We start from the raw sequence: 20760 nt of genomic DNA, 5'->3' as shown, positions 1-20760 counted from the left end.
TGGTTGATACGAGTACTACTACATTAAAAAAACACTTGTTGCTTTATTCGACTCTTTCTTTGTTGATGTGGACATTAAATACCGACACTTTTTTCATTTTTAAGTATAACCGACAATTTTTTGATATGATCTCCTTTGCCACCAAAGAAAACGCGAGACGCGCTTTAAACACACAACAAAAGACACGTCTAACCAAACAATCATCGACGTTATCATCACTGGCAAACAATGGAGTTCGATCGGCCACTGATTTTTTGAAAAAATCACATCAACATTAACAGAAAACAAATTGCTCATAGTAGTACTCGTAATAGTCACAAGAAATCCTTCAACTGAATCAAAGAAACAATTAAAATAAAAATAAACGTAATGCAAGAAATCAATCTAAACCTTTAAAAAAATCCTAAAACATAGTAACCGATTGTAGCAAGAATACTTTTACAGTATTGGAAATCCAATATTTTTACAATGTCAAAGAAATAGGTACAATCTTAGATGTGGATGTATTTTCCGTGAATGACGGGCAGTTGAGGACCCTTGGGGTTTATGGCACCTTTGTAAGTTGCTATAAACTACATATTGAAATACATTTCGCCTCATATCCATCCATTCCTATATTGCCATTATCTGTAGCCGAAAACTCAGATTACCACCCATTTCGTCAAAAAGTTCAGCACATTTTACTCTTCTAACATGTAGTCGAAGTCGTTAAATTGTTGTTGACATATTATTCACCTGCACTTAAAATGCTTGGCATTAGCATTATAAACATAAGACTAAGAATTGCAGGCAAATTTTTTTACCTAAACTTATATCTAAAAGCCCAATCAACCTGCTCCTATCACTCAACTATGAAAAATACAAAATGTAGCATTATTAGTTAACTACAAAACTCAATAATTGGTATAGAAAGCATTGAGAGGTATGGATGAATCACACTACAGAAGTTCTATCCATTGATAGAAACAGATTAAGTATATTTATAATTATCTTGACATGCAAAATGACGTTAAGATATCACTTGGAAAATAGAGTAAGAGCATGTGAATAACATTGAACAACTTTTCAGATTGCAGGACCTAAAGCATAGCAGATTTATGAAAAACAAATAAATTCATCTGAAAAAAGAAAAAAAGAAGCAATATTCAATATCTCACAAATGTATTCTAGATCTTCTTTATTAACAATTTGCATTGACAGTGATTTCAATGGCTTAAAACAGTGAATGGATCAAAACTTAGTAGATCCTAGTGTTCAATAATTGCATGGTTTACAACATAAGTGGTTACGACTAATCACATAAAATGGCAAATTTGACTCCTTTGCAAAGCAAACACGTGTAGTGTTATCGATCTTAAATGTCATGTTCTTGTATTTAGTTCCTGCCATGGTTTTACAATGCTTAGATATATCTAAAACTTAAGAAGTAAAAACGAAATTTAAAAGTTACACATCAATATATAACTTGCTGATTTCACATTATTTCCACAGCTGAGAACTGACCATATTTGCATTAGTTATTCTTCCTTCACCTTTGCTCCTAATTGTCATTCACTCAGTTGTCAATAAACTCTTTCAGCAAATTCTTGTGTTCATCACCAATATTTGGATCAGTAAGTAAGCCCACAATTGATGATATACTGTGATTAATAGCAGCGATTCATAACCCATCTAACAAAACTGAAACCCAAACAAAACACTCAAAATTAAAGAAAAATAAAATCTTGAAAATCCATACTAATATCCGTGAGATCAGGAAATTGTCCGTACTTTAAAATTTGGTTATGAAATTATTATCTTACTGACTTTTACTAATATATCTGGCAATCTGGAAACAATAAATCAACACATGCATGACAGCATGAGGAAATTTGATTGAAGATTTGATTGAAGATTAAGAGATTTAATTATTTTTCCGTTGAATTTCAAAGATGCAGAAAGTTTCAAAGTTAAATAAACAGGGCACTATCACCACAAACTGCATCCGTTTGCTTCCAACATAATTCAGAAAACCACCATTAAAAAAAATCAACAAATTCATCAAAACTAAATTTAATTGCGTAATTGGAATATGAATATGCATTCGAAAAAAAATCACTACCAAGAGATTATACAAAAACACACCTTCAATTCAACTTAACCACAATTAAAAACAATCAATTAATTCATCAAAATTACATTTATTTGCACAATTGGCATATGAATATACATTTGAAAAAATGATTACCACAAATGATACAAAAACACACCTTCAATTCAACTTGAAATTAATCAAAATAACGGCAAAATAAGTATAGAATATTACATAAAAACTGAAAATTCAATTCGCCCATCAACCCCAATTTTAGAGTTCAAAGAACACATAAAGGAGTTGAAAACTTTAGACATTAAAATTAAAATTTACTTAAAATTTGAGATATTAAGGGGAAGGAAAATAACAACTAACCTTGAAAAAATCGGAGAGATCTCTGGAATAGAGGGAAAGAGGATTTAACAATTAACAGTGACGAATTGGGGAATCAATCCTTTATAAAGAACTATTGAAAAGAGAAATTGAACGGGAACGTTACCGCTAAACATCGCCCGTAAATCTCTACATAAAGCCCATCAAAATTAGGTGAATTAACACTTTTACCCTTATTTATTTTAAAAAAACTCATCTACTCTCTCCTCTCTACTCTCACTTCTCTCTAAAAAAAATATTCAAACTACGACAATGTCGAGACGGCAAGGCAAGAAATTGGCAGCGACAGAGGCGGTCACACGATGGCAAGGTGTTTTTTTTAAAAAAAAAATAAAAAATAAAAAAAAACCGCGAATGGGCAGGACGCCTGGCCACGGTGGCGGCCGCCAAGCCAGATGTCATTCCCACGGCAGAGGTATCTGGTCGGACGCCAGGGCCACGATGGTTAGTTATTTTTTTTCTGCCCAGCCGCCGCCGCCGTGGGATTGATATCTGGCTGGGACGCCCCTCCATTTTTTTTCTTTTTTTTATTTGTTTATGTGTATTTTTATTTTATTTTTCAGTTACTGTTTTTTTTCTTTTTTTTTTAGAATTTTTTTTTTGTTTTGGTTTATGTTTATTTTTTTCTTCAATTTTTTGTATATTTTTTTTGTTTATTTTTTTTTTCAAATTTGTTGTATTTTTTTTCTGTTTATATTTCCTTTTCAATTATTTGTATGTTTTTTGTTTGTTTTTATATTTTTTGTTTCCAATTCTGTTGTATTTTATTTATTTTTTTTGGTAATTTTTTTTATGTTTATATTTATTTTGTATGGTTTGGTAATTTTTTTCTTTTTTTTTTTGTTTTTTTTTTTGCAGTGTTTTGTTATTTTTTTTATGTCAATGTGTTAGTATATTTTTTGTTTATTTGATATTTTTTTTGGTTAGTTATTTTTTTTTAAAAGTTTTCTTTTGTTTATATATATTTTGTATGTTTTTGGTTATTTTTTTTCCTTTTTTGTGTATTTTTTTTTATATTTTTTTTTCAGTGTTCTGTTATTTTTTTATTTATGTCAATTTGGTAGTATTTTTTTTGTTTATTTGATTTATTTTGGTTAGTTATTTTTTTTGTAATTTTTTTTTTATGTTAATATATACTTTAATTTTTTTAATGGAGTTAGGTATCGCATTTTCGACCTGGTGCAGGGAAGAGTATTGATTTTATTAGAAGTAGAAACTACTCAATGGAGAGCTCGGGGCCCAGACACGTTAGATCACGTGGTATTTCGGCCCCAGCTCGCAGAGAACGGATTCACCATCCTGAGGAGGATGAAGATGATGATGGTGAGGAGGAGGATGCAGAGGAGGATGTGGACGATCAGAGTGGACCATATGATGATTACAGTCCATTTAGTCAGAGGCTTGATGATATGTATGAAACGCATGGGGTAGATGTGCGTAAGGGTAGAGATGGTAGATTTGTTAGTAGATCTGGCACATCATCTGCGTCCACTGTGTCTGCGATAAGCAGAAAACGGTCGAGGGTCGTCAATGATTCTTGGGTGGTGAGGGGTGAAATGGCTAGGGAACCTGTAGACGGAAGCGTGATTCCTAGATTTCTAGGACCTGGGAGGACCAGGAGAGGGGTTTGGATACGGGCATTTTGAAATGCCAAACCCGGGAAAAGACTTGTAACTTTTTGTGTAGATGGGATGAGGCTTGGCCGGAGGAGAGCGAGATGGTCGGCCAATTGAGGGGCACTAGAGTGAGTCACCTTCCTGCCACCATGCACGATAGGATTGACTCAACGCTGATCACGGCTTTCGTTGAGCGATGGCAGCCGGATACGAACTCTTTCCACCTTCTGTTCGGTGATATGACGATCATGTTGCATGACGTCGAGGCCATCCTTGGGATTCCCGTAGAGGGAAAACGACTTTCTGTTGTGACTGATGCGAATCAGACAGATTTACTAGCGGAGCTGTTGGCGTGGATAGGGTTGCGCTGTACACTGCGGCGCTTGGTGTTTGGGATCACGGCGGTGTGAAGATCCCAGCCGTTTTGAAGCGATGTTTGCACCCCACTGCACGTAGGACGCATGACACACAACCGGCTGCATATGTTTTTCTTCTCCTCGGGTGTACCTTGTTTCCGGATAAGAGCGGAAACAAGCTCAGGCCACGCGACATAGTTGACGCGTGTGAGCCTGACAGAGTAGGCCAGTATTCTTGGGGGTCGGTTACGTTGGCGTATCTGTATCGCCAGTTAGGATTCTCGAGTCCGGCTAACACGGCAGGTATCACTGGATGTCTGACATTATTACAAACCTGGATATACGAGTATTTTCCTGCATTTCGACCACACTACGACCCGGTTCCTATTGGGGATGGGATGGCACGTGCCTCTGCGTGGAGTCCGCGGTTCGAGAAGAAGTTCGTTGACCGCCTCCGATCGATACGGTTATTGCTTGACAGGATGTCCCCCTTAGAGGTAAAGTGTATAAATTATTTCTAATTTTGTATTTAATGCATTTATTATATGAATTTTACTAATTTGAAAAATGTGCAGGTGAACTAGATGCCTTTTGGCCAGAACCCTAGTAATATGGTACCCAAGAACCTCTACACGGGACTGATTCAGTATCGTGAGATCGTAGAGGTGTACATGCCCCAGCGCTGTCTTCGCCTGCTTGGATTTGTCCAACTTGTCCCTCATCCACCAGCATGGCCCAGTAAGGCGGTCCGATCTGCGTCGTCGAAGGAGTACGTCGTCCAATGGCCGGAAAGCATGATTGCCACGTGGGAGCAGTTTTCGATGGTTGCCCGCCTATGGACTGCGGAGTTGTAGTGGCCGCCAACTGGAGTGACTGGCATGTGTGACCAGCACTACATGGAACGGTACAACCGGTATTCGCACCCGAGGTTGATCAGAGACCTCCACCATGGCGACGACGCCGTTGATGATGATGTGCCACCGCCCACTGCCGTGGATGCGGTATGTCTCATAAAACATTTATTGTTGTGTGGTTTTTTTTTAATAATACATCGATATTGAATTTTATGTTTAACGTTGTGTGTAGTGGATGGGAAAGATGACGCAGCTGGGACAAAGACTCTTTCAGGAGAGGGACAACATGACGACTGCATCAAGCAAAGTTGTTATTGATGATCTGGAACGGGCCCTTGAGCAGTGGCAGTGGGCGTCACAGAGGGAATACTGATCTGTGGGCAGTTTATTTGTAGAACATTTTGTACATTATCATAATAGTTTGTAAAATTTGACATTATCTTTTTAGTTTGTAACATTTGACATTATTATTTTAAGTTTTTAAATTTTGACATTATCTTTTTAGTTTGTAACGCGCAAATACTAATTAGTGTGCATGAAAGATATAAATTTAGTCAAAATTAGAATACGTAAAATAAATAAATGGAATAAAAATAGCAATAAAAATACAAGGTTACATAGAAAAGGTATACGCGTGAAAAACTAAAAAAAGGCAGCTAGGTTGTTCCAGTGGTGGATGCGGTCATGATACAACACATCCCAACCCTCTACGCTTGGTGTGCGAATGGTGTACCACCGAGGAATGATCGGTGGCACCGGAATATCGGATGACAGGTCCGATCGGATGAAATGTCTGTATGACGGCCCCAAAAATGCAATAGCTAACTCTTTTACCGGTGTGGTGACAGGCTGAAGTCGTATCACCTAATCAAAAGTAATTCCTAAAACCACTAGCTAAAATAGATAGGGAAGTAGGGTCGAATCCACAGGGAAACAAGTCTTTCTATTCCTAATTATTTAATATAATCTAAATTATCAAGTAACCAATTTGTTTTTATAAAAACTAACTAAAGGAAAATAATCAAACTAAGGCGAATTGAATTAAAGTTGGAAATCAATAATAAAAGGCCTAGGGTATAGGTTCACCAATAAATAATATTCCAGGGTAAAACATAATAATCAATCATCAATGCATAGATTAATCAGATCATAAAGGGCTTTCGCTACGTATTACAATCACAGAATTAATCTACCGGTATTAAATCGCATCTCTCGAATCTTGACTTAACCATTTATAAATTAACCTGTCTATTGAAACTAATCCTAAGCATCAATTCTCATCTCTCGAATCTCGAATCAATATTGCATAACTCATACAATTAAACCAGACCTAATCTAATTGCATAGCATTAAATCAATCAATAGGAAATCAATCAAAAACATTAACAATCAACAATAATAAATTACCCCTTCGTATTTTATGGATCCCCACAAACCCTAGAATTAAACTATTCACACATAATTAAATCTAAATTATTTAAATCAATTAAGCAAGACATAATTAATCAAAGAAATTAATTGCTGAAAATGAAAGGAAAGGAATCGTTACCAAAATTAATGGAAATAATGAATTGCATAAAACTCCAAGGTGTCGTGAGAGAATGTAAGATTATTAACAAAAACTAAAACTAAATCCGAAATTCTAAGTAAGTGAATGAAAAAAAAACGTTGTTAACTTCCTAAAATAAAACGTATTTATATTAAACTAAAAAGATAAAACAAAATAAATCATTAAACTCTCCAGAAACACGCACCTGGTCGGGCGGAGCTTCGCCCGGCCGGGCCCGCCTTTTTTAAGCCTTTAATCTTCACTCGCGCTCGGTCGGGCGCGACACAGGGCGAGGGCTTGCCCGGTCGGGCGGAGCTTTTGGGCAAGCTGGACCTTAACTTTTGGGCTAATTCTTTTGGCCCAATTCTGGGTTTTCCACCTTGGTTCTTGAACACTTGGTCCATTGCCTCGATCTCTTCTATACCAAACCCTTAATCACCGATTTGATGACTCCAACCGGTCTTGGGCTATGAAATACGGTCAGAATTCTCCAATGCTCGTAGTGGCCTATCATAAGTCCGGGAAAATGCTCCAAATCTGCAATTTTCTATAAAACAGTACTAAAACTACAAAAACACTAGAAAACACATATTAGTAATAAAAGAGACTCCAAAGAGCCAATAATACTCCTAAAAATGACCGAGGGATGGGAGTAAATCACTATCTAAAATGAACATATCATGTGGTGACGGTCGCACGCGAACACCAAGGGAGAACCGTGGTACATGGATAATAAGCTCGACAATGCAAACCAAGTCCGGAATGCATGGCTGCACACTTGTAGATGTTTACAACGGCAAACAGATCAAGTAGCGCATCAAACCAATGATATTGACCGCAAGCACTACTAGAAAACAGCTGATTTCCAACGGAATTTTTCCGTCGGAATAAGCGAAAAATCCGTCGGAAAGGTTCTGCCGGAAAACTCTTCGTCGGAAAATTGGGGTTTTCCGAGGGAAATTCCGTCGAAAACACTTTTCCGACGGAATTTATTTCCATCGTAGGAGGATTTGACTTTCCACGTCAGTCCATCGCAACTTTCCGACGGATTTTTCCTCGGAATAATTCATCGGAAGAGGAATTTTCCGTCGGAAGAGGAATTTTCCGTCGGAAAATTCAATAAAAAAAAAAAACCAGCCCCACCCCACCGAAACCACCCACCATATAACCACCCACTACCACCCACCCTACCCACCCTGTTCAAACCTCCCCCCCCACACACCCAACCAACCAGCCCCTGACCAGACCCACCACCACCCACCACAACCGTATAACCAGCCACCATCCACCATACCCACCTTGTTCAAACCTCCCACCCACCCAACCAGCCAGCCCCTCACCAGACCCCCCCACCCACCCAACCAGCTAGCCCCTGACCAGACCCCCCCCCCCACACAGCCAACCAGCTAGCCCCTGACCAGACCCACCCAACCACCCCCCGACCAGACCCACCCACGAACCCACCCCTCCTAACCATAACCAAACTGAACCCACCCCACCTAACCCTAATCCTAACCAAACCGAACCCACCCCACCACCAACCAAACCCACCCACCACCAATCAAAACAAAATCGCAAAAAAAAATCGAGTAATAATTAATAAAATCGAAATCGAAAAGCACAAAAAATCGAAATCGAAACAAAATGGAAAAAATAATTAATAAAATTACAAACAAACTTACATTACAATCGTAAAATTAATAACTAACATATCAAAAAAAATAAAATTACAAACGGTGACGGTGCTTGACGCGTTGTTGTTGTTGTTATTGTTGACTGTTGTTGTTGTTATTGACGGTTGTTGTTGTTGTTGTTGTTGAGGTTGTTGTTGTTGTTGACGGTTGTTGTTGTTGTTGAGATTGTTGTTGTTGTTGAGGTTGACGAAAAAAGGAGGGAGAATGAAGGAGAGGAAGATCGAGAAAGCGGAAGAGAATGAAGGAGAGGTTGACGAAAAGAGGAGGGAGAATGGGGTTGTTTTTGTTGTTGAGGTTGACGAAAAGAGAATAAAGGAGAAAGAGGAAATCCAAAGAAAGAGAATGAAGGAGAATGAGGGAGAATGAAGGAGAAATCCAGAGAGGAGAATGAAGGAGAGAGAAAGAGAATGGAGAAAGAGGAAAGAAAGAGAAGTGGAAAGAAAGTGGCGGAGAGAGAGGAAAGAAAGAGAAGTGGAAAAAGTTAGGGTTCTCCCGATTTTTTTTTAAAATTAGGTTCCGACGGAATAAAAATCCGTCGGAATATTTGGTATTTCCGACGGATTATTCTGTCAGAATATTCCGACGGATTCTAATTCCATCGGAAAATAAACTTTCCAACGGAATATTCCGTCAGAAATTTCTGACAAATTTTAATTCCGCCGGAAAATAGACTTTCCGACGGAATATTCCGTCGGCATAGCCATATGTTCCGACGGATTTTTTTTCCCGTCACAATTCCGTCGTAAATGTCCAACAGAAAAAAATTCCGTCGGAATTTCTGATTTTTTCGACGGAAATTTCTATCCGTCGGAAATAGTCCGTCAGAAAATGGCATTTTTCTAGTAGTGAAGGTCCTTTTCCCCACCGGATACGCTGCAGGGAACTATCCAAGTCTTAGCCGTGCACATGGCAATAAACATCTCGGTTTGAGGCGATTTCACTGTACATCAACTGACGCACTAAACCATAGTTGTCTTCACCCATCTGAAACACATCAGCCACGACCTGGAATCCGCAGTTACCATCTGCAACCACATCATTCCACCCGTCCAAGAATTCCATGATGATGTTAGGGATCCTGTCCTTATATGGAAACTGATCAATATCCATTCTTCCTGTTGCACATTTCAATAAACACAATTAAAAAGTCAGCACTAAACCAAACAAACATTCTAAATCTAAAAAGTAAATTAAAGTAAAGTACTATACCGGTGCTGGGCATATTCACCGACGAAGAAGGTTGGCTACGACTGGATGACGATGAACGACCACGGCCACGAATGTACTCAAACGCACTCATGTTCCGCCGTGGTTGTCGACCTCTAGGTCGCTTGACCCCTTTAGGTTCCTCGTGATCCAAGCATGACGTGTTGAACATGTCATGAAGTACGTGGATAGCATCACGAATGATTGAAGAGTGACTGGAGGACACTCAGTCAAACATCGAACGAAATTGCTCAAACTCCTCCTGTTCACGGTGGACCGTTTGTGGAACAACATGCTCTCCAATAACGAGCATCCGCCAGAATGGATGAACCTGATCAACATGTAACGACGCCCTATCTTGCGTAATTACGCGGTGAATGGTGTATGCACAAGGTAGTCCATAAGTCATTGATATAGCATCCGCACCGAATAGCCACTTCATCACCCAACTCCTTCATCCTGTTGTGCTTGCTCAGAATCAACCCCAAGCAATAGTGTGGCAATACATCATGCCATGTCGCCGTCTAGAGTCCTCAAGAGAGTTCTTGATGTCGTTCTTCTGAGTATCAATAGCCTTGTTTATTCTCTCGAACAGTGTATCCAGAGCAGAGGTGGAAGAATCAATCCAGTCCTTCAAAGCTCTATGAGCGCTCTCAACTCTACATGTTGTAGTGTTTCAAAAATGAAGAACTTGGTTTGTCCAATATTTGACAAACCTTTCCCTTTGAGGTATCCACTGCTGCATCACATAGTTTACCATTGCCGGGCACCATTGGTACGCATCCTTGAAGTTATCCAAGGCTCGATCGTACTCTGCCTCTGTAGTAGCTTGCAGGATCTTCCGCCACTTACCTTTTACCAATCTCTCTGCTGAATCTAAACTTTTGTTGAAAAGGTTGTAGGCTTTGACTTTCACACAGTTGTTGATGTGCCATGTGCACAGTAAATGGCTCGACTCCGGAAACAACTCCGTTATAGGGGCGAAGAGACCTCCCTCACAATCACTGACGATGGCTGAACATTTGGGCCGATGTAGTTTCTTAACTTCTCCAACACCCAATAATAACTCGCAGCCGTCTCATCCTTGATGACTACATAACCAATCAGAAAGTTTTGGTTCGTTGGAGCCATCCCAACCATCTCAACCAGTGGGAACTTGTACTTGTTTGTCTTGTATGTTGAATCAATCAAAATCACGGATGGCCAAGACTTGATCATATCACCACAATCAGGATGCACAAGGAATAAATGAGTCACCTCCGATGTCTCTTCATCAGAATTAAACCAGAACAGGTAACCACGTGCTTGTGCCTAATGTAGAAGTTGCTGAATAAGGTTCCTTCCCTCTGACCGTTCAAACCTCAGTTTCTGTCTGACGTTGTAGATGTGTCTTCGGTTTGGCTGGTCTTCAGGAAATTTCTCTAACACAAATGCTAATATTTTAGCGGTCTTCACTTGAGCATCACTCATTTCTTTGACAACTAGTTTTGCAGCAGGACTTAGGCCACTTAACTGTCGATGACCCACTTCATACACTATCATCTCATGGTTATGATACCTCCATTTAGAGTAACCCTTCACTTCCCAACCGTCACGACTTTGGTGTTGTCGTACCTTTACTCTAAACTCACACCCACAACCTTTCCGCTTTGTATCAAACCGAATCGCTGTACTGAAATTTCGTTCCTCCCTTTTGCGATAACGGTCGCATCTTAAAATGCGATCCATTTTACCATCCCGCTGAGATTTATGAGATGCGACTACTAAACAAAAACCAGATCTAATTGCAACCTGTTTTGTCTAATCAATCGCTTGTTGAACATCTTCGAAGGGACCATCATGTACAAAAATATCATTGTAATCAACACCGTCTCCACCAAAATCCTACAACAATTAAATAATTTTAAATACATAGAATTATATAAAGATTAATTAATACATTTAACACAAAATTAACACATAAGTAATTTTTAAATTTTTTATTTGTAAATTTCATTTCTATATTTAACGCATAATACATTTAATTTCTAAATTAACAAATAATTATGTATAAAAGTATTCATACACGTACAAAATTAACACATAATTATGTATAAAATTATTCATACAAATACAAAATTAAAACATAATTTTATTTTTTTATTGAAATTATTAACACATATTTAATTTACACATACAAAATTAAAACATAATTTTATTAACACATATTTAAAACATAATTTCAAATTAAACCATAATTTTATGTTTTTTTGAAATTATTAACACATATTTAATTTCAAATTTATCAAAGTTAAAAAACCAAAAAAAAAAAAAATCTTTAAATAAAATTTAAAAAAAAAATTCGAAATGGGCGGTGGTGGCGTTCCGGCCATCCGCCAGCCAACATTTCGTAACTACAACAAGCAAGGTACCTCGCTTTCCGGCGACGATGACGGCTCTCCGGTGTCCCTCGACTCTCCGGCGTCCCTCGGCGATCCATTCCGACTCCATATTTTTTTATAGAGAGAATAACGTTTTCGGTAAAAATTAGAAAAAGGGCAAAAGTGTCAAACTAAAAATAATTGTGGGCTTTATATAGAATTTTGTGGGCGATGTTTAAACACTCCATTGGTATTTTAGTATAGATTTTAATGAAGTGTTTTTTTTTAAGCATAATGAAGCGTTATTATTAATTTTTATTTGAATGGAGCGTTAAATGAAGAGAAATTGATGTATAGAGTATGAGTTAGTGAGTGAGATGATTAGAATAAGAATGGATTGTTTTATAAATTAAAGGCTTTTTCTTTTTTTTTTTTTTGGGTTGTTGTTGTTAAAGGATTGATTTTGCTATTTTTTTTGGTTGTAAGATAGAATAAAAATCTAATACTAGTAATAATTCTACAAATGTATTTTGAAACGACATGATTAATAAATTTGTAAATTTGGATGGGTGAGATGTTTTACTGAATTTTTGTTTTAATAATTTTTTTTTGATCCAATAAAATATTTTCTTGAACAGGCATGATTAGGGGATTGGGATGGAAGAGTTGTTTGATTGAATTTCTATTTTAATACATATATTTTTTTTGATGTAAAAAAAATGATTTTCCTGAATATATAGGCATGATTAGGGAGTTGGGAAAGAAAAGGTTTTTTTTTTATCCAATTAATTGTTTTCTTGGATAGATATGATTAGGGGATTGGGATAAAAGAGACTTATTATTTCTAATTTTAAAATTATTTTAAAACAGAAAATAGGAGGAGGACAAGTATCCTTCTAACATCCTAATTTAAAATAATAGTATTGATATGTCCTATTGTGTATTTGTGTACAAAGTATTCTCTATCAAAATACCCATAGAAAAAGTAAGAGAAGTGGATATATTTCTGTTGTATTCGTTTCAATTGCTTAAACAATATTCCTCCATTTTTAAAACTTTGTCCCATTTGATTTTTTGCGGTTTTTGACATGCGTCTTTAAATGATTTTATTTTCATTTTTATGTGCATAAGTTATTAAAAATTGATATTAATAAAATATACAATAAGACGAATATAACAAGATCTCACGTAATATGTATTTTTTTGATAGATTATGAGTAGTTTAGAGTCAAAGATTTTAAAGTTTGACCCATATTTTTGCAATAGGGCAAAAAGTTAAGGACGGAGGGAGTACCAAACAAAGCTAGTGGATATATTTTTGTTGTATTCGTATCAATTGCTTAATCATCAATAACATAATACTATAACAGACACTAGGAATAACACGTGTCACTTCCTGGTGTTGTTTTTCCCTCCAAAACTTCCCCCTCTCTTTTTAGCAAAAATTGTTTATTTTTGGAATATTTGTATAATACAACTATAATAATATATTATTCCTAATCTTATATAATATCTTTATAATAATTATATTCCTTTTTATTTCGTGTTCTCTTTACTTAAAATAGTTACACAAGAATGTGAGACTTTTTAATTAAGGGAGAATAAGCTATAATTTAGAAGGTTGAAATATGATGGAGAGTATTAAATAACGGAGCCAAGAATACAATATTTATATTTAAATTACTATTATATAGTTGTACAATAGTGGGGTTTAATGGAAAAATAAAATTCTATTCATGGTGTTGATTTGAGATCTTATGAAATAATAATAACCTAGTTAGTTTTTGTTAAGTCATTCTGTAATAATTTTACCAACTAACTTTTTTATTTTCCTTCAAAAATCTATTAACTATTACTAAAACAGGTAATGCTTACATTGATTATTTTGGACATATGTCAAGCTATCACTTAAAAAATTTCCCGCCAATACAATATATGATGTCAGCTTTAAGTGTTTTTTTTTTTTTGGAAGTACATTGTATACATAATATATTTTTTTTCGAACTAAATTAATTCATTAATAAAAATTCATATGACATTTACATTTTATAGTTTTATTAGGAATATCATTATGCATCAATAGTGTAATATAATATATGTTGTGTTTAAATATTTTTAACACAATTAATCAAAAATAATATGTATTTTTTTTCTCAATTGTAATTTTAATAATTTTGCCTTATTTATCATCTTTCTTATATGCATTGTATTTGTCTATTCCACATAAGTTGCCTCATTTTTATATTATATCACAAATTAATTTATAGGGAAAAAAAAATTATTACTACCGTGCATCACATGAGCACTAATCTAGTGTCAAACAAAACTTAGTATAATAGGTTGGAAATTCACCTTATATCCTTAAAAATAGAAGGTCAAAACTTTTCGATTATAATATTTGGGTGAGATCTCTTACCCTTACTCCTCATTTCTAAATGTCCTCTTTATCATTAAAAAAAATTTGTCTCAACACTTGTTTAAGGATAATAATCTCACTAAACAAGTCATTAATAAAGAATATAAGATTATATATGATATCGTATAAAACTTTTAGGCCTCAAACATCAATTTAACATCTTGTAGTTTAGATCCTTTAACAAGATATCAGTGTCAACGTGAAAAAAAGTTATGGATTTGAATTTTAGCTTAAGCTTATGGTTGAATTGTGGTTCCATATTCAATTTGCTTTTGTTTCCTCTGTTTTCATATGAAATAGAACAAAAATACTACGACTCACTTTGGGGGTATTAAGGCTCCCGTTAGTCCCCCTATGTTCCGTCCATTATTGTTCAATCCCAAAACCTCAATTCCACTTTTTAACAACCAAAGCTTCATTCTCGCCTACCAAACAACGATAAATTTTACGTAAAACTGACCTATCTATTAATTGCAGAATTTGTTTTTTAACGTTCAACCACAACTCTTCATATCCCGTTCGATAACATGGGTATACACGAATATATCGAACACAATTATGATAACGGCCCAAAACGACACAGAACACAGAAGTGCAGATGTGCATATACAATGAATGTCGTCAGAATAAGATCAAAGCATTTTGTTGGGCCAAACCACGCCATAATGACCCAGGTGACCCAATATTGAAATAATAAACTGGACACAATGTTAATCGAGAAGACAACACATAACTTATGTAAATGCCTTACAGATTGGAGGAATAACAGCCTAATTGGCAATATTGGGCCCATTGGAAAAGTTGGTTATTCTCCGTCTGAGTTTTACTTGCAACACTTCTCGTATTACTTTCACGCTCGTCAATGTATAATTTTAGTTATATCTTTATATTTCGATAAATAAAAATATACTCTCTCCGTTCCATAATACTTAAGACATTGAGGTAGACATGTAGGATAAGAAAAGTATAAGTGGGTCCATTTAAAACATTTATTTATTATATAAAAGATTATCCTTTGTATTTTTATATTGTAAAAAAACAAAAGGTGGAGGAGGTGGGGGTAGTAAGGAGAGAAAAAATGTAGGATTTAATTGGGTTTTGGAGTTTGTGGTCCCAAAGAGAGTATAAGAAAATATTTTTTTTTATTAGTGGTCATATTCCATATTTAGTAACGTGTCAATTATTTTGGGACATGCGGAAATAGAAACTATTGTCAAATATGATGGGACGAAAGGAGTATGACTTTGATATAATATAGCAGTATAAATTGAGGGTGAATGTGCAATATCTCACAAGACTATATTTTTTCTCGATCTTCATTCTCACATTGGCATAGTATTTTTTGCCTTAAATGGTATGCTAACGTATCTTATACCGTATATTGCATGTAAACAATTTTATTTTTCTAAATTTTGTCAAAAATCTTTCAAATCCCTAACTCTCAATTCACGTTTACTCTTTTTTTTAATCATTAATATAAAAAAAACCTAAATAATTTTGTATACATCAAACCTTGTTTTCTATTACAAATTTGATAAGCACACGTACAATTTAGCTTTAAAAAAAATCTATTTTATTTTTATTTTTTTATAACTTGCAACACATTTTGTTCACGCTTGTCCATGTATTATTTTTATCGCTAATTTCTTTAATTATCAACGTGTAAAAATTAGATAAATTTGATATTAAAATAGTATAAATCTCACATGAATGTATTTTTATTTAACTATAAATCATCAAAACTAATAAAAGTGAAGCAAATAGTGTAAAGTCAAATTGTTACAAGTAAAAAAAAAAAAAAAAAAAGATGAAGTGTACAAAATCATAAAAGTAAGCCAAATGATGGCCTAATTCATTGATTGAATAAGCATAATCTAATAAAGATCTTTATAATTAGTGCAAAATAGATATTGAGTGTGACAAACATTGATTAAGACTATACAAAATCATGAGGTCTAAACACCACACACACTTTCAACTTCACAAGTCTCAACTTCGAAGTGATATAGATAGATAGACATTGATGCCACGTGGCAATTGTTGAAAATTAGCAAGAAAGATTAGAAAAATGTAGGCAGAATGTGGGCCCAAAGGCTAAGGCTAAGAGGAGCCCACTGGGCCGACATTAAGGACAAAGGACCACGTGAGTGAGTGGGCCCAACTTAGCCCTTTATGTCAAATCAGAATCCAATGGTGGAATTTTTTTTTTTGGGAAAATTCGTACCCTTTTTGCTTTATAGCCGAGAAACTTTAAGGGTAAAATGGTCAAATCATAATTGTTTATTAATTTTAAATGGGAATGATTATAAATAAAATTCTTAATCTCCTGTACAAGTAAAAGGTTTCTGAAAATGACGACTCCTTTAGTTCACTTCAAGTTCATTGAGACGACCTTTGAGACTGTTCTCTGAAATTTTGCATGCTCTTGTTTTTTGGTAGTTGAAAAGGGTCCAACTCTTAATTATAAGGGGTAAAAAAATAACAAAAAATGCAAGTATATTTACGACCTATTGATAATGCTTCAAAACAAAGAAAAAAACTTGATTGATAAAAAACTTTAAATGATGGTAATTGTAGTGTAACTAGGTTAGATCCCGTACCATGCACGGTGATTTATAGTTATAGTTTTGGCGAAAAAATTCCAGCAGATTTTTTTCTTGTTGTAAAGCAAGTATTTTAAAATTTTGATTTTTGGTTTATAGTTGTCCAAGTTTGTAGAAAGATTTGTGAAATCTTTTTATTTTAAATATATGTATTAATATGGAATATGTATTAAAAAATAATATTATTTTTGTAAATCATTTGTTTCCTTAATTAATAGATTTTTTTAAAATAATAAAAAAATATTAAGGATACTCTAGGAGATGATACATGTCATTGTTTGTGTGTCTTTTAGTATATAGTATAGTTATTGATTGTGTGATCGACTCCACTTCGTTTGCCTTATTTCCTTTTTTTTGACGTTGAGATTTATTGACTTTGATTGTGAATATTTGTTGGTGCATTAAAAAAAATAGTTATATTTCCTATGTTTCACAAATATTGCAACAAAGATGAAAATATGCATCACAAAACACATTTTATATGTTAAATATCTATAATTATATAAGAGTAAAAATTATAAAAAGTTAATATTGTGAAAGTATTTTACGAGATGAATCTAACAAGACCCCATATGACTATATTTTACTTTATGTATAAATCATAATTTGTAGTCAAATAAGCATGATAAATAATGAAAAAGTCAATTATTGCAATATTACTAGAACGAAGGAAGTATATGTTAGACATTGTTAGATCCATGTAACTAGTGAGAAATTCACCTTATAACCTTTAGGTCACAAGATTAAATTCTTCCAGCCATAGTATTCAGGTGTGAGATTTCTAAATTACCCTTTCCCCTCACTTTCAAGCTCGTAAATGGGGATGAAATATGTACCCGTTGTGGGTAATGGGGCAAACCGTGAGGGTGAGATGAGAACTTTAAATTAGTGATGATGGGGTATATGGGATAGAGAGACCAACATCAGCATCTAACCTGCCTTAATAATATTGTTTGATTAACCTTAAAAAATACGTAAAGTGAAATTTCATGAGAATTTGTATATGAGATATTTGTTGTTCAGTTGACAATAAAAAGTGAAAATGGAAGAATTGAAAATTCATGACCTTAAACCCACCTCTCCTTTGATCACTCAAATTTCTTATAAATTACAAAATTCTCTAAGAGAACCAAACAACTTATGATGAATATTTCATAAGAATTTTATCAAGGAAATAATTTCCCTTAAGAAACTTAATTATCATAGGAATTATGTATTGAAAGATATTGATTTTCAAATTATGTCCTCAATCTATATTAAAACTTGTGGGGAAAAAAAAAACTAATTAAGAATCTCAATCTACAAGAACTACGTAATATGATAGTTGCAACAATGATGAGCAGTAGAGACACAGTAGACACGAACATAAAATTATCTTTTTGGTGATAGAGTTTGTATCAGTTATTAGCAGTAGAATTATAATAGCTACTGTACGTTGTGAATAATAATAATAACCTGTGATGTGCCATGCATGATGACTTGTAGCATAAGTTCAACTACCACCTAAATTATTCTTTGTAAGTGTATTGCCCTTGTTTTCTCCATGGTTTTATGCCATTCATTTGTTTGCCCTTTGAAGTTCACATAATCACAACATCTATATACTCAGTCCGTTCTAGAAATATTGCACTATATTTACTACGTGTCATGATTCAAACCAAGATATTCATTCAATATATATAAATTAATGATGAATGTACTCTTTTTTTTGTATGTATTTCTCAATTTCGTTAGTTATTGTTAAATTAAATGCAATTAAAACCCTATTAAAATATTGTAGATTTAAATATAATGGTTACCTGGTCTCGATCTAAAGGGGAATTTATAAACATCTTTCATCTTAGATAAGATTTGAACTTGTGACATACTTCGTATTGCATGTATTATATAAATGGCGTACAAAAGCTGCCATCAGTCCTAACACTATGTCAAGATCTCATTAAGAGTTGAAGTTAAACGAGTCTCTATTAGCTCTTCTGTTGGCATCATTAATTGTGTGCAGTGAACTATCAAGAAGAGCAAAATAAACTAGCTCAATATTAAACAAACCATAAGCTAGTTTTAATCTTAATTTTACTTTGAAAAGAGTTTATAAGACCTATGATCTTTGAGTGTTGAAACAACTTATTGTCAAACATGTAAGTTGTTTCATATTGGAGAAAGGGAGATATTATTAATCATTTTACTAGTTTGAGGAGCAATTCCTCTGGTTCTCTCGGAATTTCAAACCAACACTAATCGATCTCTAAATTATTCATTAATCCAAACCTGTTGCGGAGCACTTGGCGTCTTGGCCTACATACAACATACCCTAGCTAGGGCTAATTAGGCCTGTACAAAACTATCCGATAATCCGATTCGCAACCGATCCGAATTTTTGAATATCCGATCCGAGTTTTCATTTCGGATCGAAAAAAGCGGATATCGGATGCAGATTTGGATATTGATTTTCAAAATTTTGGATATCCGATATCCGAAATATAAAGCCTAAAATAGTGAAATATATATAAACTTTTTTAAATTGTTCATGTAAAACCGACCCTGTATTTACTAACTTATTATAATATTCTTAATATATTTGTTGATAATATTTATTGCAAAAGGACTACTATTTTGTTAAAGTATGTTGTACAACTTGGCGCTAAAAAAGCGGTAAAATTAGTGAAATTTAGGAAGTAATCATAATCAATTTTACTTAATATTAAATAATGGATATTCGAAACATCCGATCCGAAAATTTTGATCAAGAAATAGTTTAGCTACTATCAAAATCGATCCTTTTGATTACTCAAATCTCATCATAAAAAAACAAACCTTAGATAAGTAAATCATCATCATTAATTCAATAGTGATCGAGATTCAAATTAAGGCCTTTAATAATTCCTTTTTTTGGGCTAAAATTTCTAAAGGTGAGACCCTCAGTGTAAGGTGATATATTATGAACTACAATATCCGGCCAGTTAGTTAAACATTTCTTAATAGAACTTTCTATTAATTCTAGGATGCAAGTCATGCAACTTTTGAAACAAAATACTCTCATTTTGCTACAACCGTTAGAGATGTACGTATTGAAAAAAGTTTTTAATCCACATCATACAAAACTAACCACAAAGTCGACATTTTGACAAAATCCTGTTAGAAGCTTGTTGAATCGATGGTCGAACCTAGACCATGGGTACCAAACAGGAGGTCCAATTAGCGTGGTGACAAGCCATTAAAGTCGCTAGACCATGTATGATGCACAAACTTAGATTGGTGGTACGTAAGTGGTAACTTGTTTGAATTCATGCTTCATGCATGTTAATACGTTTTAGAATCTTACCAATGCACATATATAAAAGCAATTCATATATGATAAAAATCTCCTCATTTGAAAGAATGTGACAAAATTTGATATTTATATATACCTAACTAAAAAAATAAACTATATATTAGGTAAACATGCTAGCTCAAGAACATGAGCTAAGGACAAAATTGTGAACCAAGATATGAAAAGTAATTAATACAATTATTTGACCTACTTATCTGTTGGCCCTCCATTCAATCATCAAACATATAGACACATAATTTTTCATCTATATAAACCTATACATATAAATAATATAATTATATATAATCTACAACATTAATAATATAATTTAT

The 20760-nt window shown here is 34.4% G+C and overlaps 1 long non-coding RNA gene across 2 annotated transcripts; it reads right to left on the bottom strand.

The window, feature by feature from the left end:
• Positions 1-209: 209 nt before the first annotated feature.
• On the bottom strand, positions 210-8015 carry LOC110717679. Of its 2 annotated transcripts, none has more exons than XR_002510768.1 (3): positions 7045-8015; positions 1504-1680; positions 210-735 (listed from the first exon to the last, which is right to left on the bottom strand). It is a non-coding gene; the product is annotated as an uncharacterized LOC110717679 (long non-coding RNA). The 2 variants fall into 2 exon arrangements; XR_002510767.1 differs by lacking the exon at positions 7045-8015 and adding an exon at positions 2447-3060 and having other exon boundaries at positions 211-735.
• Between the last annotated feature and the right edge of the window lie 12745 nt (positions 8016-20760).

The sequence above is a fragment of the Chenopodium quinoa genome, unplaced genomic scaffold (genome assembly GCF_001683475.1).
Source record: "Chenopodium quinoa cultivar QQ74 unplaced genomic scaffold, ASM168347v1, whole genome shotgun sequence".
In the NCBI taxonomy this organism is placed as follows: domain Eukaryota; kingdom Viridiplantae; phylum Streptophyta; class Magnoliopsida; order Caryophyllales; family Amaranthaceae; genus Chenopodium; species Chenopodium quinoa.
Note: the sequence above shows the minus strand (reverse complement) of the source record. Positions and strands in the feature narration are given on the sequence as shown.